Raw genomic sequence first — 25,119 nt, forward strand, 5'->3', positions numbered from 1 at the left:
GCACCGAGACAGGGTCCCAGGTGAGAAGCGCAGGAATCCTTAGAGCAGGGACAACAGGTCCAGAGTACTGGAGCAGGCACCAGATAGGAACCATGGAACTCGTTTCCAAGTCGGTTAGTGGTGGCTGGAGGTAGTCCTTAAATATCTCGGGCCCGTGATGTCATCAGCCGGGGACGAGACTGAAGTTCCCGCCATTGGCTCTTTAAAGGGAGGGCAGTTGGCATGGGCGCCTAGAGAGGCCCAGGGTCGGAACGCTGGTCGGCGGCGTCCCAGCCACTACGTGGAGCACAGGGAGCCAGGAGAAATGCGGCAGCAGCAACTGGCTACAGCCGCGAGTGTACCAGGAGTAGTGAGCCAAGCATGACATGACGTTAGTTGAGCCTGGCCGCCGGCAATAACACATACAGACAGACATGCATGATACTGGGGTCCTCCTTTCAGCCTCCAAACTTTACACTATGCTGGTCTCCATAAAAGAATAGATGCTATGATCTACTAATCGTTTTCTCCACTGCACAGGTGATAGAGGCTACCTTCAAAAAAACTGCTGTTCACCCCCCTTAGAAATCTACAGACTCCAACACAAGAAAAGTACTATAGGTCTTACAAATACACCAGATCTGTCACTGAGGAAACCTTTGGCATTTTGTAGACACATTTCAGATGTCTGGATAAGAAGGGAGGAGTGTTATGTTATAGTCCAGACATGGTGTGCCAGATCTTTTTCACTTGCTGTATTCTCTACAACATAGCAACTCAATGATGGATTCCAGCACCAGAGAAGGGCAATGGAGAACTTCCTCACTCTGATGATGACTTAGAACCTGATATACCAGACATCCAAAATCAGGCACCAGCTTCTGGCCAACATCTAAGAGGAACATTTCTAGGTAAATATGAACTCCCTAATGACAGTATATGACAAAGCCAAAGATATACAGACAAGAACAGTGTTCAGAATGTAACAATGGTTTCTCCCTCCACTATTCCACATGTGTATCTTAGGGTGTTTCAGCTACAGATTTTAATCCCCAGTAAGGCTGTAAGTTGCAAAAATTGTTACATTGGCTCATTTCCAGTACATGCTGCCATGTTGCCAACCTTTGGGAAGCAAGTAGATATATATCCATCTAAATTTGTAAAATGGACAGCTATCTTCCTTTTAATGAAATGCTAGCCGGATAAAGTTTTGCCACATAGCTGGATATATGTTGCCTCCATTCCATGTAAAAGTAGGAAGACATGCTCGTCTTACTATTCTCCACGCCAACATGTAAACCGATGTGATGTACCCCAACGAATGTCGGTATACAAAAGCAAATTAAATAAATAAATAAATAAAATGTTATCCGGTTATAAATTCAAAATGCGAGTATATTCTTTGGAGATACACAACTCTTAGATGGTTTTGCCACTTAGCCAGTTATATTGAGCATGATTTCTGATGTCTGAATAGCAGATCTTCTGGTGCAGAAACTATTAATACTCCTTATGGCTAAATCCATGAGTGCCTAGTAAAAGTATTAAGAAAAAGCATTCTCCCATTGATGGAGCTGTGTGAAAGTGTAGCTTTGGAGTGTATGATTTACAAGCTGTGTGATCTAGCTGTTTCTGGTGCTGGTGTTAGAAAGGTAATTGATGGGGGCACTAGGCTTGGTTACACAGAAATGCTTTTCCTGATTAGAGTTGTATGTATGTTGCAGTCTGGGAAGCTGCAGTCCAGGTGTGAACCCTTGAACCGAACTACCCTGGTTAGAGTAGCTCGGGAGGCGGAGCCACAGGCACAGGTCTTCACCCGGGAACCAGGAACCCCCCAGGAGGAGCCCGTAGGGTCCTAGAACCTTGGGACTTAGGAGCACAGTAACAGTCTCTATAGAGAAGGCCTGGGCAAGAGTAATCCACTGAGTCCAGCAGCAGGAAACAGGAAGGCCCGGCGAGAGCGGGGCAGTAGATAGAGTCTGTAGCCTGCTGAGCAAGCAGTAGAGAGCAGGCCCGGGATCTGTAGTATACCGCGGAGCGGAGCAGACAGGTAACAGGAACAGAGTCTGTAGTGGAACGTAGGCTGTGACCTGCTGAAGGCAGGACCGGGGTCTGTAGCGTGAAAGGGGCCAGACCGGGCAGAGAGTAAAGGAAGACAAACCCGAGTCAGGCTGACAGTCAGTCGATGCAGTCTCAGGTGCAGGCAAAGATCGGAGGCTGACGGCAAGCAGGAGCGGAGTTGGGCACAAGCTGAAGTCAATGGCGGGCTGCAGGCAGAGACGGAGTCGGGAACACGCTGAGGTCAGTGGCAGGCAGCAGGCAGGAGCGGAATCAGGAACAAGCTGAGGTCAATGGCAGGTGGCAGGCAGAAGCGGAGTCAGGAACAAACTGAGGTCAATGGCAGGCGGCAGGCAGAAGCGGAGTCAGGAACAAGCTGAGGTCAACCGGGAAAGCAGAACAGCAGAAACGCAACTAAGAACTACTAACAGTAGCGACCCTCGTTGCAAGGCAATGAGAAGGCAGATGAACGCCAGTTAAATCAGGCTTGGGGCGTGGTGTAGTTAGCCCAGGCGGGGCCAGACTTCCGGTGACCGAACGTCCATAATGCGCGTGTGGCAGCAGCGAGATGACCCAGTAATGGCGGGCGCCCCAAAGGCCCAGCAGAGCCGCGGAAGCGGCGTTCCCGGCATCGGAAGTGAGCCCTGAGTTCAGCAAAAAGAGGGGAAGCGGTGGAGACCGCAACAGTACCCCCCCCCCTTTACGGCCCCTTTTGAGCGGACCGGGTTTCTCTGGATGGTCCCGGTTGAACTGATGCAGGAGCTCCTTGTCTAAGATATTACTCTCACTAGACCTAAATTCGACAGTTTTGAGTCAATCTCCACCAAAGAGATTGAATCCCTTTTAAAAAGACAGAAACCATCAAGCCATCCGGCCGATAACATCCCATCGAGACTCCTGCTTCTCATCCCAAATGCGATCTCAGGACCTCTGACCAGTATCATAAACAGTCTTCTAACGCATGGAAGCTACCCAGACAGTCTAAAAACCGCCTCACTCAAGCCCCTCCTCAAGAAACACAACTTAGATCCGAATGTTTTAGCTAATTTCAGACCCATCTCAAACCTCCCATTCGTTGCCAAAATAACGGAGAAACTGGTAAACACCCAACTTTCTGAATATCTCGAAGACCACAAGATCCTATACCCATCGCAATATGGTTTTCGTAAATCACGCAACACGGAGACCCTTCTCATCTCACTCACTGACCATATTATCATGGGGTTAGACAAAGGACACTCCTTTCTGTTAATCCTGTTAGACATCTCAGCGGCTTTTGACACCGTCAACCATACCATCCTGCTGGATCGCCTAACAGACATCGGCATCTCCGGATCTGCCCACAACTGGTTCAAGTCCTTCCTCAGCAATAGGACTTTCAAAGTCAAAATCAACAATAAAGAGTCACCCATAACCAAATCAACTCTTGGCGTACCTCAGGGTTCCTCCCTATCTCCTACCCTCTTTAATATTTACCTCCTCCCCCTCTGTCAACTGTTAACAGACCTCAACCTAATTCATTATCTGTACGCAGACGACGTACAGATTCTAATCCCAATAACAGAATCAATCTCAAAAGCCCTCACCCATTGGAACAACTGCCTTCTATCCATCACTAACCTACTTAACAGCCTAAACCTGGTTCTCAACGCCTCTAAGACAGAGCTGCTCCACATCTCCTCAAACGAAATCAATATCTCCCCACCATCACCACACAGCCCGCACATTACCTGCAAGCAGGTTAGAGACCTTGGGGTAATACTAGACAATCGACTAAACCTTAAGAAAATGGTCAACACTACATCCAAAGACTGTTTCTTCAGATTACAGATTCTGAAACGTCTTAAACCACTCTTATTCTTCCACGACTTCAGGACAGTCCTCCAAGCGCTACTGTTCGCCAAAATAGACTACTGCAGTGCCCTTTTCCTAGGCCTCCCCAAATCTACTACCAAACCACTGCAGATGTTACAAAATGCGGCTGCGAGATTGCTGACCAGTACCAGACGCAGCAAACACATCTCTCCCATCCTCAGGAACCTACACTGGTTACCAGTTAATTTCAGAATTCTATACAAATCGATCACAGTAATTCATAAAGCTATCCATCATCATCTTCAACTCGACCTGGAAATCCCATTCAAACTCTACTCCTCTAACAGACCAACCAGAGATACTCTCAAAGGCACTCTGAAATTCCCTCCTACTAAAGCCTCACGCCTCTCGATGACAAAGGACAGAGCTTTTTCAATAGCTGGCCCATCTATTGGGAATAGCATCCCATCAAGCCTCAGAGTAGAGCCTTGCCTGTTAACTTTTAGAAAACGACTTAAAACCTGGCTCTTTCACCAAGCCTTCGCCGACCCACCAGACAAGCACTAGTTGTCCTTCACCCGTCACGGTGTTTATTCTCACAAATGGACTCTGACTCTTCCAGATTAAGGCACCATTAAACTTTAACCCGTACGCACTATGTTATCACTTTGTATTTATTTATTTCCTGCCTTGTCTTCCTTCCAGCTTCCTGCAAGCCTCCAAGTTCTCTTACCCTGTTGATTGTAACTTTGACTCATTTCTACCTATTGTTTACCTTTCGTTTACTTGAATTGCGACCCCAGTTATATTCTTGTTTATTGTAAACCGATCTGATATGGTTATTTACCATGAAGGTCGGTATATAAAACTGTTAAATAATAAATAAATAATATTACGGCTGGGCTCCCAGGTGTTATCTTCGTCACCACACCCTTCCCAGGCTAGTAAATACTCCCATCTGCGATTGTGAAATCTGATGTCCAGGACGTCCTGTACTTGGTATGTAGGATCATCATCAACGGTTGTAGTTGCAGGGTCCGGAGGTGTATGGTGATACCGGGAGAGGACCACAGGTTTAAGCAGTGAGGCGTGAAACACGTTGTGTACTCTGAAGGAAGAGGGTAGCCGAAGCCGATACGATACCAGTCCCACTCGTTCAGCTACTCGAAACGGACCACAGAACTTTGGGGCGAATCTTCGTGAGGGAAGTCGAAGGTGCAGGTTCTTCGTACTTAGCCAGACTCTATCCCCAGGCTGGAATGGAGCTGGCCGACGATGGCGATCGGCCGTCTGTTTGGCCTTCGCGGCCGCACGGAGAATCTGTCTACGTGTCATGTGCCACAACGCCTGGAGTTGCTGGGCTGTTACTTGAGCAGCGGGTGAGGCACTGGGAGCCTCTAGCGGGAGTGGTGGTCGTAATGGTTTACCATATACTAGATGGAACGGAGATTTGCCCGTGGCAGCATGGACTTGGTTGTTATAGGCAAATTCGGCCCAGGGTAAGAGCTCAGACCAATTGTCTTGCCTCTCATTAATGAAGGCCCGGAGATAGGTTTTTAGAGTCCTGTTCATTCTCTCGGTCTGTCCGTTGCTTTGAGGATGAAAGGCTGTGGAGAAACTAAGCTTAACCTGGAAGCATTTACAGAGGGCTCTCCAGTAGCGGGCCACAAACTGCGAACCTCTGTCCGAAACGATATCTTGAGGGAGGCCGTGAAGCCTGAACACATGTTGAGCGAACAGGTGGGCCAACTCGGGTGCAGAGGGAAGCTTAGGCAAGGGAACCAGATGGACCATTTTTGAGAAACGGTCAACCGTGACCCAGACGACCGTATGTCCCTGGGATGGAGGCAGGTCAACTATGAAGTCTGTAGCTATATGGGTCCATGGTTCAGTGGGAACCGGAAGCGGGTGCAAGAGACCATATGGGGAGCCAGAATTGGGTTTCTGGCGAGCACAGGTAGGGCAAGAAGCCACATACGAGGCGACGTCACGCCGGATGTTGGGCCACCAGTAATACCGGTTAACAAGCTCCAGGTTCCTTTCTCGTCCAGCATGTCCTCCAATCAAGGAGTCGTGGGCCCATCGTAATGCAGTCAAACGGTCCCGGCGTGAGAGCACTGTGCGGTCTTGTGAGAGGATGGTCATGGCAGAGAGCCGAATCTTGGAGGGGTCCAAGATGAATTGTGGTGGGTCAAGGTCCTCCTCGGCACAAGAGGTGCGAGACATGGCGTCTGCCCGAAGATTTTTAGCAGCAGGACGGTACTGTACAACAAAATCAAAACGACTGAAGAACAAGGCCAAACGGGCTTGGCGGGGGTTCAGTCGTTGAGCCTGGGTCAGAAATTCCAAATTCTTATGATCTGTGTAAACGGTGGTAGTGTGCAAGGAGCCCTCAAGCCACTGTCTCCATTCCTCGAAGGCGAATTTTATAGCCAGCAACTCTTTATCCCCAATGGAATAATTAATTTCAGCGGCTGAGAACTTCCGGGAAAAGTACGAGCAAGGAAGGAGTTGACCAGTATCAGAGTGCTGGCTGAGAACCGCTCCCACAGCGATGCTGGAGGCATCGACCTCCACGATGAATGGTCGTGAAGGGTCCGGGTGTCGGAGACAGACATCCGAAAGGAAGGCCTCCTTGAGATCGGAAAAGGCCGCGACAGCAGCCTCCGGCCAGTGCTTGACATCTGCTCCTTTCCGGGTCAAGGCTGTAAGAGGAGCCACACGATGAGAGTAACGTGGAATAAAATGTCTATAAAAGTTCGCAAAACCCAGGAAGCGCTGAAGGGCTTTGAGACCCGTGGGCTGGGGCCACTTCGTGATGGCGGCTACCTTTTCTGGGTCCATGCAAAAGCCAGCGGCTGAGATAATATATCCCAGGAACGGTAGAGATTCAGCTTCAAACACGCATTTCTCTAGCTTGGCATATAAATGATTGGCCCGGAGGGCCTGAAGGACCTGGCAAACATGCTGGCGGTGGGAGTCTATGTCCTTGGAGAATATGAGGACATCGTCCAAGTAGACTATCACATGGGAATGGAGCATCTCTCGAAGAACCTCGTTCATGAGGTGCTGGAAGACGGCGGGGGCATTACAAAGCCCAAAGGGCATCACGAGGTACTCGTAATGCCCATCACGTGTGTTGAATGCCGTCTTCCATTCGTCTCCTGGGCGGATACGTACGAGGTTATAGGCCCCTCTCAGGTCCAACTTGGTAAAGATGCGAGCTCCTTGGAGACGGTCCAGTAGTTCCGGGATGAGTGGCAATGGGTAGCGGTTTCGCTTAGTAATGGCGTTGAGACCACGATAGTCAATACACGGTCGTAGCGAACCATCCTTTTTGCCCACGAAAAAGAATCCAGCACCTGCCGGTGAGCGGGATGGATGAATAAATCCCTTGGCTAAGTTCTCGGAGATGTACTGGGACATCGCCTTAGTCTCTGGTAGAGAGAGAGGATATACACGGCCACGAGGCGGTGTAGTACCAGGAACCAGATCGATGGGACAGTCAAAGGGTCTGTGTTCCGGGAGAATCTCCGCCATCCCTTGGAGAAGACATCCTGAAAACTTTGGTAAGCCTCTGGTAGGAGATGTGTGGAACAGAGATGCAGAGCGTTGGGAGGACGAGGAAGCCGTAAACATTGGTCAAAGCAGGCAGAGCCCCAGCTAACTAGCTGGAAGTCATCCCATCTGATGACGGGGGAATGCTGACGGAGCCACGGAAGTCCCAGCACCAATGGATGCACGGCTCGTTCCAGGATGAGTAAAGAAATCTCCTCAGAGTGAAATAGACCCGTCTGCAAAGTCACTGGTCTCGTAGAGCGAGAGATAACTCCAGGCAACAGGGTCCCTCGGATCGAAGAGATGCGTAGAGGAGGATTCCTTGGTTCTGTAGGCAGGCCCAGTTGTTTCACGAGCTCAGCCACAATAAAGTTCCCCTCGGCCCCAGAATCGACAAAGGCCCGAATCTGGATCTCCCCACCGGGGTACTTGAGGGTTACAGGCAGAGTGCAGAGAGGAGCAGATCCGGTAGCGCCTAGGTGTAGCTCCTCGGTATAACCTAGGCACGGGCGTTTCCTGGACGCTCAGTGCAAGATGACAGGAAATGTCCTTTACCTCCACAATAAAGGCAGAGGGCTAGCGAGCGCCGACAGCTCCTCTCTTCCCGAGTAAGTGGTGACCTGCCCAGCTGCATGGGTTCAGAAGCAGGGTTGGCTGCAGGAGAAGTCCTTTGCAGCGGAGACCTGAGTAGGCGTGGCTGACTCCTATTAGCCGACCGAGTCTCTCTGTCACGCTGTTGAAGACGGCGGTCAACCTTGCCTGCAATGTCCATTAAGTCATTCAAGTCCTCAGGAATCTCCCGTCCTGCCAGTTCATCTTTAATCCGACCAGCCAGACCTTCAAGGAAGATCCCTTTTAAACAATCGTTCTGCCAAGCCAGTTCCATGGCCAGGGTCCGAAAGTTGATAATGTACTCCGCTACTGGACGTGTGCCCTGTCGGAGATGCAGGAGTTCAGACGCCGCCGTGGACTGGCGTGCAGGGTCATCAAAGGCCAGGCGAAACTGAAGAAGAAACTCCTGAAGATTCTGTAGCAGAGGATCGGAGCGTTCCCACAAGGGGGAAGCCCATTCTAGTGCATTGCCATCCAGTAGACAAAAAATATAGGCCACTTTAGCCGCTTCAGTGGGAAAATGGGTGGGTAACAAGGCGAACCGTACTTGACATTGGTTCAGGAACCCGCGGCAGGACTTACTATCCCCAGCGTACCTGCTAGGGGCTGGCAACTGTGTATTGGGAACAGCGACAGATACCGGAGGCCCTTGGCGAGTAGAAGCTTCTAGATGAGAGACCAGTTGGTCCACAGTGGCAGCAAGAGTATCAATACAGTGTTGCTGCTGTTGAAGGCGCTGCGCCATTCCAGGGATAGCCTGCAGGCTGGGAGACTCCGCCGAGTCCATGGCCTTGCAAACTGTTGCAGTCTGGGAAGCTGCAGTCCAGGTGTGAACCCTTGAACCGAACTACCCTGGTTAGAGTAGCTCGGGAGGCGGAGCCACAGGCACGGGTCTTCACCCGGGAACCAGGAACCCCCCAGGAGGAGCCCGTAGGGTCCTAGAACCTTGGGACTTAAGAGCCACAGGCACAGGTCTTCACCCGGGAACCAGGAACCCCCCAGGAGGAGCCCGTAGGGTCCTAGAACCTTGGGACTTAGGAGCACAGTAACAGTCTCTATAGAGAAGGCCTGGGCAAGAGTAATCCACTGAGTCCAGCAGCAGGAAACAGGAAGGCCCGGCGAGAGCGGGGCAGTAGATAGAGTCTGTAGCCTGCTGAGCAAGCAATAGAGAGCAGGCCCGGGATCTGTAGTATACCGCGGAGCAGACAGGTAACAGGAACAGAGTCTGTAGTGGAACGTAGGCTGTGACCTGCTGAAGGCAAGACCGGGGTCTGTAGCGTGCAAGGGGCCAGACCGGGCAGAGAGTAAAGGAAGACAAACCCGAGTCAGGCTGACAGCCAGTCGATGCAGTCTCAGGTGCAGGCAAAGATTGGAGGCTGGCGGCAAGCAGGAGCGGAGTCGGGCACAAGCTGAAGTCAGTGGCGGGCTGCAGGCAGAGACGGAGTCGGGAACACGCTGAGGTCAGCGGCAGGCAGGAGCGGAATCAGGAACAAGCTGAGGTCAATGGCAGGTGGCAGGCAGAAGCGGAGTCAGGAACAAACTGAGGTCAATGGCAGGCGGCAGGCAGAAGCGGAGTCAGGAACAAGCTGAGGTCAACCGGGAAAGCAGAACAGCAGAAACGCAACTAAGAACTACTATCAGTAGCGACCCTCGTTGCAAGGCAATGAGAAGGCAGATGAACACCGGTTAAATCAGGCTTGGGGCGTGGCGTAGTTAGCCCAGGCGGGGCCAGACTTCCAGTGACCATACGTCCATAATGCGCGTCCTCGCGGCAGCAGCGAGATGACCCAGTAATGGCGGGCGCCCCAAAGGCCCAGCAGAGCCGCGGAAGCGGCGTTCCCGGCATCGGAGGTGAGCCCTGAGTTCAGCAAAAAGAGGGGAAGCGGTGGAGACCGCAACAATGTACACATGAATATCCATAATCAGCCCTGTGCAACCTGCCTAGGCTAATATTTCACAACGAACCAAAATCTATTAGTCTGCATGGAATTCTGTGTTCAAATGAGATGATGGATTAAGGCTTTGTATCAATTTATGCACCTCTGAGGTTATAGACAATGCTCAGCAATATTGATTTGTGTAGAGTGGAGATGCTAAGTCATCAATATGAGTCTGGTTTATAGATAGCCAATATATTGTGTTAATACGTATAGAAAGAACCCAAAAATGGAATTAGAAATAAACAAGAAAAAATTTCTCTAAATGCGTATAAGGCTTACAACAAACCATGCATAATAAGAAAGACATTCATAGTAGCACTGAAAACTGCATCTTTAAATTAGATGACTAATGTTTTTGAATAGTGCTATCAGAATAATCATCAGGTCAATCAAAGGCTAAATGTCACTCAGCTCTTCTAATTAATTATTTTTTTGAAGTTTTGATGCACTTAAAAACACTTTTCTTAAAGATGACTTCTTAAGAAGATCTCAAAAGTTCTCGATGATCTTTTTTGAATTTTGTTTAATAACCGCTTGGACTGGAGTAAATTAAAAGAATCAGTATAATCTAATGCTGCAACATTTCGAGAGCACCCACTCTCTGCCTCAGGAAAACAATAACTTATACAACATTCTCCATTCCTTAGAATAAAATAATTTAACTTCATAAGTATCCAAAAAATTGAATATGCAAAAAATGGCTTGCTTAAATAGGCAAAATATTAAGACTGGCAGGAAAATGTTTATACACACATTACACAAAAATTGCTTCCAAAATTGTAGTGTATTACTTACGCGGCAATTATTTCTTAAGAGGAAATATTCACAGACCGCTTAAAGAAGATCTTGACATGTTAATATAAAACTGACAACCAACACGTTAAACTTACCATAAATGACGGTCTTTTGAATCTGCTTTGGCACAAATTCTAGCTGTCAATTTCATTAATGGAGTGTCCTAAAAGACTATAGAGAGAACCAATTAATATGCTCATTAAGACCCTGTGGAGACACTGTTTGTAGCATGAAAATCCAAAAATGTTCCCGTTTGTTTAGTTTGTGATGCAAATCATCCCCTCTCTGCGGTAACTGTACCTGTACCTGTTCCAGCACTGTCCATTGTAGATCTAGAAATTGATGACCAAACTCAATACAATGTTGGACAATAGGAGCTTTGATATCACAGTTCTTCAAATGGTTCTGGTGTTCTGTTAATCTAGTTCTAACAGTGCAAGAAGTATGTCCTATATAAGTGAGAGGACATGAACATTGAATCACATAAATTACTGCGGTGCAGTCAGTGCGGTGTCAAAACTGAAAAATCCAACCAGTGTTCGGGTGATGCCAAGAAGTGCCTTGAATGGCCAATGGGCACATGTCACATAACTAAAATTTCCTGGCAATTGACAATCAGGTTCCACAGGTTGTGGTATGGCTGCAGACACCACTCAATCACGGATATTCGCACTGTGCCTATATGAAAAGAGTGGTAGCTCTTTAAACTCTTGATGAAAACTCAAAATGTATCAATATTTTTTGATCAAGGAAGAAATATGTCGGGTCATGTTGGAATGTTGTAACACACACACAGTTCTATCTTGTACTGATTTTGTTTTATAATATAATAATTATTGGTCTCTATCGGAAAATCATTCTCTAAAATTTTCTTTGGATAGCCACATTGTTGGAATCTATGAATAAGGTCTATAGATTGTTTTTAAAGTCTTTTACGTCAGAACAGATGTGGTACAGTCTAAAAAACTTCCCAACTAGTAAACCGCATTTGAACGGTTTGGGATGAAAACTTTGAAATTTAAGGAAGTTATTACATTCTATCGGTTTATGAAACAAAGTAGTCACTAATTCTTTGTTACATACAGTAATCAAAATATCCAAAAATGATATTTGTGTAGAATCAAAGATAATGGTAAATTTTAAATTTTCATCCGGACTGTTAAGCCAATGATGAAATTGCTGTAAATGAACACTGGAACTTATCCAAATGAAAAAAATGTCATCTATGTATCGACTCCATAAGATGACATGCTGGAAAAACAATGAATTGTACACATTCATTCTTTCAAAACGTGAGATATAAAACTTAGCCTGACTTTTTGCTTTCTTGATTACTTTTTTTGTCTCCCTCAGTTTCGCCAGATAATCCTCCCTGAGTTCCACTTTTTGGGATCCTTTAAATTTCTTAAACACTGCTTCTTTTGCTTTTATTACAACAGCTACCTGCTTTGTGAACCAGATTGGATTCTTATTTCTCTTACTTTTGTTTACTTTTCTAACATATAGATTTGTTGCTTTTGTAATTGCTCCTTTTAGTTTGGCAAACTGTTGGTCCACCTCTTCCATTTTCTCCAGGAATTTTCCCATTTCGGAAGTCTGCATTTTTGAACTGCAAAACTCGGGTCTTCGTGTGACTTCTCCATAACCTATTTGCGATATCAAACCATATCATTTGATGATCACTGGTGCTGAGTTGGGGACCCACCTGGACATTAGAGACATTATCTCCATTAGTGACCACTAAGTCAAGTATAACTCCTTCCCTCATGGGTTCCATTACTATTTGTTTGAACAGGGCCCCTCGCAGGGCATTCACTATCTCTCTACTTCTGTTAGATTCTTTAGAAGGGATTCTCCAGTCCATGTCCGGCAGATTAAAATCTCCAAAAATCAACTCCTTCCTTCCCACCTTTTTTATGTCTTCTATCAGCTCTCTGTCTAGTTCTTCTGTTTGAGTAAGAGGCCTGTAAACCACTCCGTAAAAATTGATACACCATCCTCTTTTTTTAGGACGGCCCATAATGCTTCTCCTCTACCCCCAAATCCTTGCAGTTCAGTTGCTTGTTTATTGTTTTTGACATAAAGATATACTCCTCCCCCTTTTCTGTCCTCTCTGTCCTTCCTTAACAAGTTATAACCCGGTATGGCTGTATCCCAATCATGAGATTTCGTGAACCATGTCTCTGTAACAGCAACAATATCCAAGTCCGCCTCTACCATTAAGGCTTGCAGGTCTGAGATTTTATTGCCCAGACTCGAGCATTTGTGTTCATAGCTCTCCAGTTTTGTTCGTTCTGTTTACTGCTTTTCTTAGACTTGGATTTTGCCTTATTCAGCTGACTTTTGTTATCCCCTTCATCCTTCTCCTTTGTTTTTGTATTTGGTTTTTGTTTTTCGGGGGTGACGCTCCACTCTCCTCCTGCCACCTCCGTTGTTTAGTTTAAATGCCTTATGGTATAGGATTTGAAACTGTCCCTTAGTATCCTTTCTCCTGCCACAGACAGATGTAAACCATCTTTGACATAGAGACCTTTTCTATTCCATAAATTGTCCCAGCCTCCAATATATCCAAAACTTGGTTCCTTGCACCAAGTTTTGAGCCATGTATTGAATTTATGTATATTTCTTAGTCTCTCTTTCCCCTTTCCATGAACAGGTAAGACTTCTGAAAAGGCAATATTCTTTGCCATGTGACTAATCTGCTTCACCAGAGACTGGAAGTCTCTCTTACCATTTGGATGCTGTTTCCAGCAAGGTCTTTGGTTCCCAGATGTTTGATAATATCAACTTCATAGTCCTTGCCTTCTTTGATTGCATTGATTATTTGAATAGTGTTTCTACCAACCAAAGATTCTGGAAAGCTTTTGACTATAGTATTCCCCTTGAAAAGAGTTCCCAAATTGGTGCCTCTGATGATTGAGTCATCCAGCACAATGAGCTTGGTCTGATGGTATTTGTATTTGTATTTTGGAATTTTTGCATGTACTGGGTTTCTTCCTTCTTGTCAAATGCCTCTTCAATCTCCATCACTTTAGCTTCTTCATTAGAGAAGGCATTTTGTATTTATGTCACTTGAGAGGGCATGTGTCTCCTCATCACAGATCTTACTCTACCAGAGCCCACAGTAATCCATTTGTCCCTGGGTTGCCGTCTGAATTATTTTACATTGTTACCGTACTATGATGGCACACGAGTAATTTGTAATCTATACCACCCATATTTCTCTTTATCGTGCCCTTTTGTAAACCGTTGTGATGGTATTTAACTTAATGACGGTATAGAAAAAATTTTAAATAAATAAATAAATGATACTTGTAATTGGGGGAGGGGGACATATGGGCTTCAGACTTGTGAAGGATGAATGTCTTTGGGTCACATGTCTTGTCCTACTTGTGCCCTCTGTAAACCACTTTTTCATGGGCTTTTGAGTTCTCCTTCATAATGGTGAAACAGTTCCTGATTTATACTGTAGAGTGAGTGTGGATTATTTGCTAATTTCTGATATTTTCTTTATTGCAGCTAATTCAGCTTTAAGATGGGCCAATTTCTCTTTCATGGAAGAGAGTTCTGAACAAATGGGGCAAGCCTTAAGTTTCCAAATGGTTTGCTGCAAAATAAAGGCTCCACAATTGTTACATTGGATAGTCCTTATTTAGTTCAATTAAAGTGATCGAGAATCTAAGGAATTGCTAAATTTATAAATTATCTGGTTTCTAATTCTTTATCCAGGTGGACTATATTAGAAGAACAAGCCTAGGGGTGGGTGGATTGTGGGGTAGGGTGGGAGGAAAATAAAACAATGGATGCTTTGGATTCAAATTACTTTCAAAAACACCCCCAATTTCAAGTAAAACCAATATTCTAAGTTCCTCAGTTCAATAACAGACTTGGAAATTGTTGCAGAGGTGGACCCTTGGTCTGAGGTGATGTTGGTGCCACCTGTGGAGGCACCAACATCACAGGTCCCCACTGTCGGGAGGCGAAGCCGGATGAGAAGCAGAGGCCAGCTGGAGCTTCGCCAATACCAGCCCTCATACCCCACAGGGTGAGCCCTTGGGTGCCAGGGTCGGTTGGACTTAGGTGGGCCTCCGCGTGGATGATCCCGTAAGGATAGCCTGAGGGTGACACACCAGAGGGCAGCAGCTATCGAAGGAGTCCAACTGTGGAAAGCAGCTGGCGAGACTGAGAGGCAGAACCAGAAGGCTGGCAGCTTGGCATGGAGAGGAGTCCAGACAGGAAGTTGGAACCTGCATCAGGCACAGGTTGGGTCCAAGTGAAGAATCAGAAGTGGGCGGCAAGGCACGAGGTCAAGTCCAGGCAAAGGGTCCGAGGCAGGCGGCAAGGCACAAGGTTGAGTCCAGGCAATGGGTCAGAACCGAGGAATCCGTCTGAAAGGGAAATGGAGGCAGGAACTGGTACTGGAACTGAGGCAGGATCAGGAACTGAAACTGAGGCAGGAACTGGAACTGAAGCAGGATCAGGAACTCAGACAACGCAGAGCACAGCTGAACAGCATGGAGACCTGTTGCCAAGCAAGCTCTGACTGCCAGAGCTTTCCTTATATAGGAGGGTTTGTAGACATCATCAGAATGGGCCACGGGTGATTTTACTGCTGCGGTCCCTTTAAATTCAGCAGTGTCATGTGTGTGCCTAAGGCCATCGGGCCAGAGAGGAGGCGGTGGTGGTGTCTGGCTGCATGGCGGGGGAGAGACCTAGCCGCCACATGGAATGCCCCGGGAGGTGAGAGAGCAGAACGGGAGAGGGAACCACTGCCCGCCGCCACTGAAGGAGAAGGGGTCAGACTGGAGAGCTGGCATCGGGGGTGAGTGAACCTGGCTGTGGTCCTGCAGCAGCTGGGGAGCACAACAGTACCCTCCCCCTTTACGGCCCCCTCCTGGAGGTCTGGGTTTCCCAGGATGTGCGGCATGAAACTGCTGAAGTAAATTCTTAACAAGGATGTTGATAGCTGGTTCCCAGGAGTTTTCTTCGGGACCATATCCTTCCCATAAGAGTAAGTATTCCCACTTATGCCCCCTCTTATGAACATTGAGAACCTCCTGTACTTGATAGAGCATATCAGTCTCAGTAACAAGGGCAGATGGTTCAGGAATCTTACGTAAAGGCCAGGAGAGGATCAGTGGCTTGAGAAGCAACACATGAAATAAATTATGAATTCCTAATGTGGGTGGAAGGCACAGTTGGTAAGTCACCAGGCCAGTGCGTCGGTTAACAGGAAATGGCCCAATGTACCTGGAAGCAAAGCGTTGAGATGGATGTTTTAGAAGAATGTGGCATGTGCTAAGCCACAATTTGTCACCTGGTTGGAATTCAGGAGCTGGTCCGCGATGAATGTCAGCAGACTTCTTGGCACGATTAGCCACTTCTTGGAGCCTATCATTAGTATGGATTCACAGCGCATATAAAGCCTCAGCAGTATTCTGAGCCACAGGGGATGGAACTGCTTGAGTCATCGGAAGAGGTGGCCGAGGCTGCATCCCATAGACAACAGAGAATGGAGAGGCTCCCATGGAAGAGCTGACATGCAAGTTATGGAAAAACTCGTCCCACAGGAGTAACTGAGACCAGTTGTCATGCTGGTCATTGAAGTAAGCCCGTAGAAATGCCTTAAGCAAGTGGTTCATGTGCTCAGCTTGGCCATTGGCTTGTGGATGGTATGCTGTAGTTAGATCAAAGGAAACTCCAAACTTCTAGCAAAGGGAGCGCCAGTAACGGGTGACGAACTAGGGACCTCTATCCGAGGTTATGTGTTGCAGGAGTCCATGCAGACGAACTATGTGAAGGAAGAATAAACATGCCAACTTGGGTGCAGAAGGTAGGCTGGGCAAAGTAATAAAATGCGCCATTTTAGAAAACCTGTCTATTATGCCCCAAATGATGTTGTTACCGTGGGACTTCGGAAGGTCACTAAGAAGTCCATAGACAGGTGAGTCCATGGTTCTTTGGGAATCGGCAGAGGTTGAAGTAATCCCCAGGGTTGACCCACAGGCGTCTTTTGTTGTGCACATGTGGGGCAAGAATCCACGTAGGCTTGGGTATCCTTGATCATCATGGGCCACCAATAATAACGTTGAAGGAACATCAGAGTATGTGCACGCCCAGGGTGCCTGGCTGCGTGGGAGTCATGTGCCCATCTCAATACTCGTTCACGGAGTCTGCGTGGTACTTCCGTCTTCCCAACTGGGATGATCAAGGCAGCTGAAAGATAGATGTGAGCAGGGTCTATTATATGCTGGGGTTCTTCTGGAGAATCCTCAGGTTTGAAAGAGTGGGACAATGCATTAGCCCGTTGGTTCTTTTCTGTGGGTTGATACCTCAGATCAAATTCGAACCAAGTGAAAAAGAGGGCCCAGCGGGCCTTCTGGCATTGAGACACTGAGCATTTCGAAGATGTTCGAGATTCTTGTGGTCTGTGAATATCGTGAAGCAATGTTGCGTGCCCTCTAGCCAAGGGTGCCACTCTTCCAGGGCGAGCTTAATAGCAAGGAGTTCATGATGACCTATAGTGTAGTTGTGCTGTGCAGCGGAAAATTTATGGGAAAAGAAAGAGCAAGAGTGTAGAGTGCGCTTAGAGGAGTGTTGGCTTAAAACCGCCCATACTCTGAAGAGGAGGCATCCACCTCTATGGCAAAAGGGTGAGTCGGGTCCAGATGTCGTAGGCAGAGTCCATGTAGTAAAGCCTCTTTCAAAGCTTGGAAAGCTGGCACAGCTTTGGGAGTCCAGTTTCTGGTGTCTTCCCTCTTGCAAGTGAGAGCCGTGAGGGGTGTGGTGATGACTGAGTAGTTCGCGATAAAATGGTAATAGTAGTTCGTAAAGTCTAAAAATTGTTGGCGAGCACACAGGCCTAATGCTTCAGAGTTTACTGGGGTCCATGGCGAAACTACGCCGAGAGACAATGTACCCTAGGAAGGGTAAGCTTGCCTTTTCAAACAAGCATTTATCTAGCTTGGCATACAAGTGGTTGGAGCACTAGACGAATGTTCTGGCGATGAGTAGAAAAGTCCTTAGAAAAGATAAGGATGTCGTCCAAATAAGTTACTACTTTGGTATAGAGGAGGTCCCGGAATATCTTGTTTATCATTCGTTGGAACACCGCTGGCTGAAGGGCCAAAGGGCATGACAAGATATTCGTAATGCCTGTCTCTGGTGTTAAAACACGTACTTTCAGATATCTTCAGGACAGATGCGAATAAGGTTATATGCTCCTCTCAGGTCTAATTTAGTGATTATACTAGCACCATGGAGGCAATCAAACAGCTTGTTGATCAGAGGCAGAGGATATATTTATCTTTGCGAGTGATGGCATTTAGGCCCTGGTAATCTATACAAGGCCATAATGATCCGTCCCTCTTCGTGACGAAAAAGCAACCCACGCCTGTGGGAGACATGAAGGGTCGGATGAAACTTTTTGCTAAATTTCTTGGATATACTCCGTCATGGCCTTGGTTTCTGGGACGGAAAGCGGGTAAGTCCTGCCCCTAGGGAGCATAGTTCCTGGCAGGAGATCAATCGTAAAGTCAAACTCTCAGTGAGGCTGAAGGACATCAGCCTTCTGTTTAGAAAATACATCCTTGTAGTCTGCATAAGGTGCTGAAAGTCTGGGATCAGTGACTGCAATCGGCAGAGATGAGGGTGGTTGAACCCTTTTCATACAAAAGTTGCGACAGTAAGCACTCCATTCAGACAATTGCAACTGTGTCCAGTTGAATTGGGGCGAGTGCTGCTGGAGCCAGGGTAGGCTGAAAACCACAGGGTGGATGGTCTTGTCAAGAACATAAAATTCAAGTTCTTCCTCATGGAGGGTTCCAATCTTGACCCCAACAGGCGAGGTAATCTGAGTGATCCTCCTGGGCAGAGGATCTCCATGAATGGAGGCAATGAGTAGCGGAGTTTCAGTATCTCGGGTGGTAATTTCCAAATGGACGGCGAGGTCCTTCATCAGAAAATTACCGCCGGCTCCAGAATCAACCAGAGCAAGCGCTGGGAAGGAATGAGAGTTCCAGGTCAAAGTAACTGGGAGAGTCAGTTGAGGGGCCGGACAAGTAGCACCTAAGTTCAGACCCCTATCGAACTTAGGCTCGAGAGTTTCCCGGACGAACCGGACATGCAGATAAACGGTATCCTGTGGCACTGCAGTACAAACAGAGACCTGTTTGTCTTCTTCTGAGGCATTCCTCCGGTGATAGGCGTCCTCACCCTAGCTGCATCGGTTCTTCGGACTTGCTTATCGGAGTTCCCTTAGTCACGGGTGTCTCCACAAGCGGAGGAGAACAAGAGCACTCCGTTGTAATACGACGAGGGATGCGGAACTCTCGATTGCGTTCCCGACGTCAGTGGTCAATGCGACCGGTAAGGTCAATGAGGCCCTCGAGTGAAGCTGGGAACTCGCAGGTGGCAGGCTCATTGTTAAGATCAGACAAGAGCCCATCCAGGTAGATGGAACGTAGACAATCCTCCTGCCAACCCATTTCTGCCGCAAGCATGCGAAACTCTTTGGTGTAGTCATTGAGAAACCAGCATCCTTGCTGGAGGTGTAACAGATCAGAACTGGCGGTGGCCTGCCGACCTGGGTCATCAAAGATCCTTCAGAATACTGATACGAAGTGGGAAAGCTCTTGGAAAAGGGAGTCTGACTGCTCCCAGAGCGGTGAGGCCCATGCCAACACCTTGCCTTCAAACCATGAAAGAATGACCGTGAATTTGGTAGCATCGTCTTGGAACACAGTTGGCTGAAGAGCGAACTGCATATACCACTGATTGATGAAACCTCTACACAGCACTCAGGTCAGCATTGAAACGTGGAGGAGTGGGTAGCAAGATCGAAGCCTTCACTGGAATTGCACGTGATAACAAACTGGACACAGCTGGAGCGGGGCCGATGGAGACCAGAAGACAATCCAGTCGGCTATTAAGTCGCTCAATGGAAGCTGCCAACGCCTCAAGGAACCACTGCTGCTCCTGAATATTGAGAGCCAGGCCCGGGATGGCTTGGACAGTGGGAGTGTCCGCCGGGTCCATGGCCTTGGCATGTTGCAGAGGTGGACCCTAGGCCCAAGGTGGTATTGGCACCACCTATGGGGGAAGCCCCCCACAGGTCCCCATTGTAGGGAGGTGAGGCCAGACGGGAAGCGGAGGCCAGCTGGAGCTTCGCCAATACCAGCACTCGTACCCCGCAGGTTGAGCCCTTGGGTGCCAGGGCTGGCTGGACTTAGGTGGCCCTCCACATGGATGATCCCGTAAGGATGGCCTGAGGGTGACACACCAGAGGGCAGCAGCTATCGAAGGAGTCCAACTGTGGAAAGCAGCTGGCGTGCTGAGAGGCAGAACCAGAAGGCTGGTGAGTGGTAGGCAGCTTGGCACAGAGAGGAGTCCAGACAGGAAGTTGGAACCTGCGTCAGGTACAGGTCGGGTCCAGGCGAAGAATCAGAGGCAGGTGGCAAGGCATGAGGTTGAGTCCAGGCAAAAGGTCCGAGGCAGGCGGCAAGGCACAAGGTCGAGTCCAGGCAATGGGTCAGAATCCGTCCGAAAGGGAAATGGAGGCAGGAACTTCTACTGGAACTGAGGCAGGATCAGGAACCGGAACTGAATCAGGATCAGGAACTCAGGCAATGCAGAGCACAGCTGAACAGTGTGGAGATCTGTTGCCAAGGCAAGCTCTGACTACCAGAGCTTGCCTTATATAGGAGGGTCTGTAGACGTCACCAGAAGGGGTCGCTGGTGACTTTCCCGCCGTGGTCCCTTTAAATTCAGAAAAGTTGTGCGCACGCACGCCTAAGGCCATCAGACCAGGGAGCAGGCAGCAGCGGCATCTGGCTACATGGCGGGGGAGAGGCCTAGCCAAGCCTGGAAGGACTCCCAGCCACGCGGAGCATCCCAGGAGTCAAGAGAGCAGAATGGGAGTGGGAACCACTGCCCGCCTACCAAAGGAGAAGGGGCTAGACCAGAGAGCCGGCGTCGGTGAGTGAACCTGGCTGCGGGCCTGCAGCAGCCGGGGAGCACAACAGAAATTGGAATAATAACTGGCTTATCTGCTGCTGAGCTATTTTAAAAAGCCTCTGGTCAGTCTTGCATCCAGGCCAATGTGCTTAAGAAACCTGTCTCCAATACAGGTAGCTGTTGGTCACCCCTCCCCCAATTAACTAGATGGAACCAGGTTTTAGGGCACCCCAGTGAATCAAAGTTTTGATTTTAAAAAATATAAAGCAAATGTCTGTTTACCCAGCCAGCAAACACTAAATTCAAACAGAGAAAAGACTGCAAAGAAAGAACAGTATCTAAAGCTTTATTCAATCTCCCACCCTACAGCTTTCAGACCAACAAAAACTTGTAAACTAATGAAAACAGCTTGCCAGCAAAAACAACCCTTCCAACCTTACAATGAGAAGAGTAAGGAAAAAGAAGTTAGAAGAAAGATTAATTATATATTCTTAAACTTATCTGCTGCTGAGCTCTTTTAAAAAGTCTCTGATCAGTCTTGCATCCAGGAGCTTGTGATATGGAGTCTTTGTTATATGATGGTTGATAAGCTATTTCTAAATAGTTTTCCATGTGTGTGCCATTCAGTAGCTGCTATATTTCAGGAAAATAGTAAGAAACCAAGAAAGCTGTGGCACCTGCAAAGAGTCACCTGAAAAGCTTGCTCTGTGGCATGTGATGTGTGCTGAACCTGGTTTGTGTTGTGTGGATGACTGCATATGATTTTTTTCCCATGTTCCAAGGATGATGCTGACCTCTGTTCTACTTCTTGCAAGCTGTGCATCTGGCATGTCAGGAATACCCTAAATTCCAAGTGCCATGTACAAATTTCTTGAAGATGCAACTGGTCAGGTATTAGGGAAACAATCATCTAAAAAAAAGTGTGTAAAAAAACTATCTGATGTATCATAAATCAGTGATATGCAGTTTTTAGTGGTGAATAAAAACACAATATCTGATATAAAGTCCAACAAACTATTTATTGTTAACAAAACTAAAACATGAACTTTATATAAAAATACTTCCCCCCCCCCTCAATATATTATGAGGTGGTACCCGAATATGAAGGCTGGTGGACCACCAGCCAACATAGGCCATAGTTGGTGGCCCATAACTGTTCACGTTGTGCTAGAATTTGTCCCGTGCAGTTCCTCAAGTTCTTCTAGTGATTGCTGCAGGCTCCTCCTCCTTTGAGGTGGTTTGGGCTGTGCAGTAGGTTGCTGGCTTGCAGGATGATGGTTGGTGGGGGCCTGCAATGCCGCCACATTATTATCCTGTAATGGGCCAGCTGGTGCTTCATCTTGGAAGTTTCTGAAAGGGGACAAAATAGAACTGATTATGTAGTTGTTGAACACTGCATATTGTGCCAAACATAAGAACAAGGTTGTTCCAACTACTGTTTAGGTCTGACAATATATTACTTACAAACCTCTGGTCTAAGAACCTAATTTGCTGAGGTAAACCTCTAGTAATATTCCTCTAAGTATACCTACCATACACTAGGAGGTCAATATTCAAAGCCATTTAGATGAATACTCACAAATTATCCATCTAAATGGCAAGTTATCCATCTAACTCACAAGTTGTCCATCTAACTCCATGTTATTCAAGTTATCCATCTAACGCCAAGTTAGCCATCTAAATGTTTAGTTTTGAATATTGACCTCTTAAATGTTTAGTGTGATTATTTACCTCACGGTTTTAGAAGTTCTGTAATGCAAGTCATGACTGATCTAAACATTACCAGCACATATATATTTTGTGAAAGTGGTAGTGGTCATCACAATCAGAGCATTTAAATGAAAATATTAACTGCTTATTATGACACTTCGGTACATATGGTAACTGATCTCTGTAACATGGTAACACTTACCTGCTGCAGCCTGGAGTTCTCTCCGAATCTCCTGCAAGAGTTCTTGCTCTTGCTGATGGATCTGGCAGAGACTTGTCTGTTGGAAACACAATATTATAGGAGTTGTTACCAACTGTCTGCCTACACAGAACACAGTATCTACTTATCCTCCACTTTCAATGCTCACTTCATCTTAGCTATATTTCTACTGCAATGTTCTCACTGTTTCCTCATTCCTCCTCTTAAGTTACCCCTGGAGACCAAGACCTGTAGTATAGTAGTTAGCTCACCTGTCCAGCAGCACATAGGAAAGTAGAGTATTTGCTATCAGTAAAAGCACCAGATGTGAGACTATGGCCTACCTCCTCGACTGGCACACTCCTGGGGCCAATAGGGTTCCACATATGTCATCTTCGCCACATCAGCAGCAACACTGAATACTGGAACCTAATTATCCCCTTTGTACTACAGACACATGAAGAGGCTGGTCCATGACAGAGCTCTGCTAATTCTCTTCCCTATCAACCCCCTCATTGCCTTTTCACAGATACCTCTGCTCCCCACATAGGAATCACTCCCGAGCACTGGACAACTATTAGCTACTCCAGTGGGATGAGGGTACATCAGTCCTAAGTGCAGTAATACATTACCTTACATTTGCCAACAGCCTTTCCCTAGGAATTGAACAGAAAAATCTGTCTGTTACTGATTAAAGGCCTGCAGGATTCCTGCCCAGGCAGTTGTTCTGGCCCTTAAATTGCCCCAGCTGTGTCCTCTTGAGGGAGCACCAATTAAGCGAAGAGTTCCTTTTTTGGGGGTAGAAAATTAGCCTTTCTGCGCCTGGCTGCCATTTTGTGAAATGAGCACACAGCCCCTAGTATGCATTCTTTCCAACTAACGGGCCGATACAGTAAAGTCCGCGGGAGAGCAGGCGACTGTGCGTACGATTCTCTAATCAAATAAGGCCCGGCGGTAAAAACAGGCAAAAGGAGGTGCTAGGGACACAAGCGGGTCCCTAGCGCCTCCTTTTGGACCGGAGCGGCAGCTGTCAGCGGGTTTGACAGCCAACGCTCAATTTTGCTGGCATCGGTTCTTGAGCCCGCTGACAGCCACGGGCTTGGAAACTGGACGCCGGCGAAATTGAATGTCTGGTTTTCGGCCCGACCGCCGCGGGCCAACTTCAAATTTTATTTTTTTTTTACTTTTGGAAACTTTTGAGACCTCCGACTTAATATCACCATGATATTAAGTCGGAGGGTGCACAGAAAAGCAGTTTTTACTGCTTTTCTGTGCACTTTCCCGGTGCACAGAAATTAGCGCCTACCCAAAGGTAGGCGCTAATTTCTGAAAGCAAAATGTGCAGCTTGGCTGCACATTTTGTTTTCTGAATCGCGCGGGAATACCTAATAGGGCCATCAACATGCATTTGCATGTTGCGGGCGCTATTAGGTTCAGGGGGTTGGACGCGCGTTTTCGGCCCCTTACTGAATAAGGGGTAACATTAGCGCGTCAAAAACGCGCGTCCAATGGCGGGTTAACAGTGCACTCCGTCATTACCCAGGTTCTGTGTAGGCAGACAGTGTCATTACCCAGGTTATGTAAAAAGGTCCCCAGATATATGGCGATATTCGAACACAACCGGATAACAGAGTTGTCCAGATAAATGGCGATTTTTATATTCAAGTTTATCCATCTATACATATATCCACATACAGCCAGACATTTTCTTATAACCAGACACATTTTTTTATTTGAATATCAGAACTCTATTCTTGTCTATTTAAACTTAGCTGGCTAAGTCAGCATTAACCAACTAAATACTGACCTCTTTATTTCTGGAGGCTATTTAATCTGTTAAGAAAATAATTCTTTATTTTGGGACTGTGTATAAAGATAGCAAATATGAAAGGAGAGGGGATAGCAGAGAAATGATAGGAGGAAGGTGAAGGAACAAGGTGAAGATGACAGGGAGAGATTGAAGGGCAACAGGTATTTATAGCCTGGATTGGCCACTGTTGGAAACAGGATGCTGGGCTTGATGGATCCTTGGTCTGACCCAGTATGGCATGTTCTTATGTTCTTAGAAAGAAGGTATAGAGTATTCATTTTATAATCATAGAATGTACTAGATGTCAGCACATCTGTGCTTAAGTGTCAGAGTAGATGTCAGTACCCATTCATTTTAGCCTTTACCTACAACTGTTCTTTTCAGTGTCATTACCCAGGAAATATAATCACACACACACTCTGTCATATCCATTTTAACCAATCACTCTTCTCCCAGTAATCATCAACTTTTGTTCTTCCCTGAACCTCACATCTTAACACTTGCTCACTTCTCCAAGCAACTCTGGAAAAAGTGCCATTCTTGTGCTGACTGTCAGTGCTATCAGCCTCTACTTGCAAGTTCCAGCTGTGTTGTTTGGCAGACGATATCACTATCCTTAACATGTTGGAAGCTATGGATCAGGACGCAAGCCTCTTATTTTCAGAAAATAACTCTAAGAAGAATAAAGA

At 47.1% G+C, this 25,119-nt stretch overlaps 1 protein-coding gene across 1 annotated transcript in view; it reads left to right on the forward strand.

Moving 5' to 3' along the window:
- Nucleotides 1–25,119, forward strand: part of LHFPL3 (LHFPL tetraspan subfamily member 3) — a 199,949-nt gene that overhangs the window by 173,001 nt on the left and 1,829 nt on the right. The gene's annotated exons all lie outside the window — the stretch shown is intronic.

The sequence above is a fragment of the Rhinatrema bivittatum genome, chromosome 9 (assembly GCF_901001135.1).
Source record: "Rhinatrema bivittatum chromosome 9, aRhiBiv1.1, whole genome shotgun sequence".
Taxonomy (NCBI): Eukaryota; Metazoa; Chordata; class Amphibia; order Gymnophiona; family Rhinatrematidae; genus Rhinatrema; species Rhinatrema bivittatum.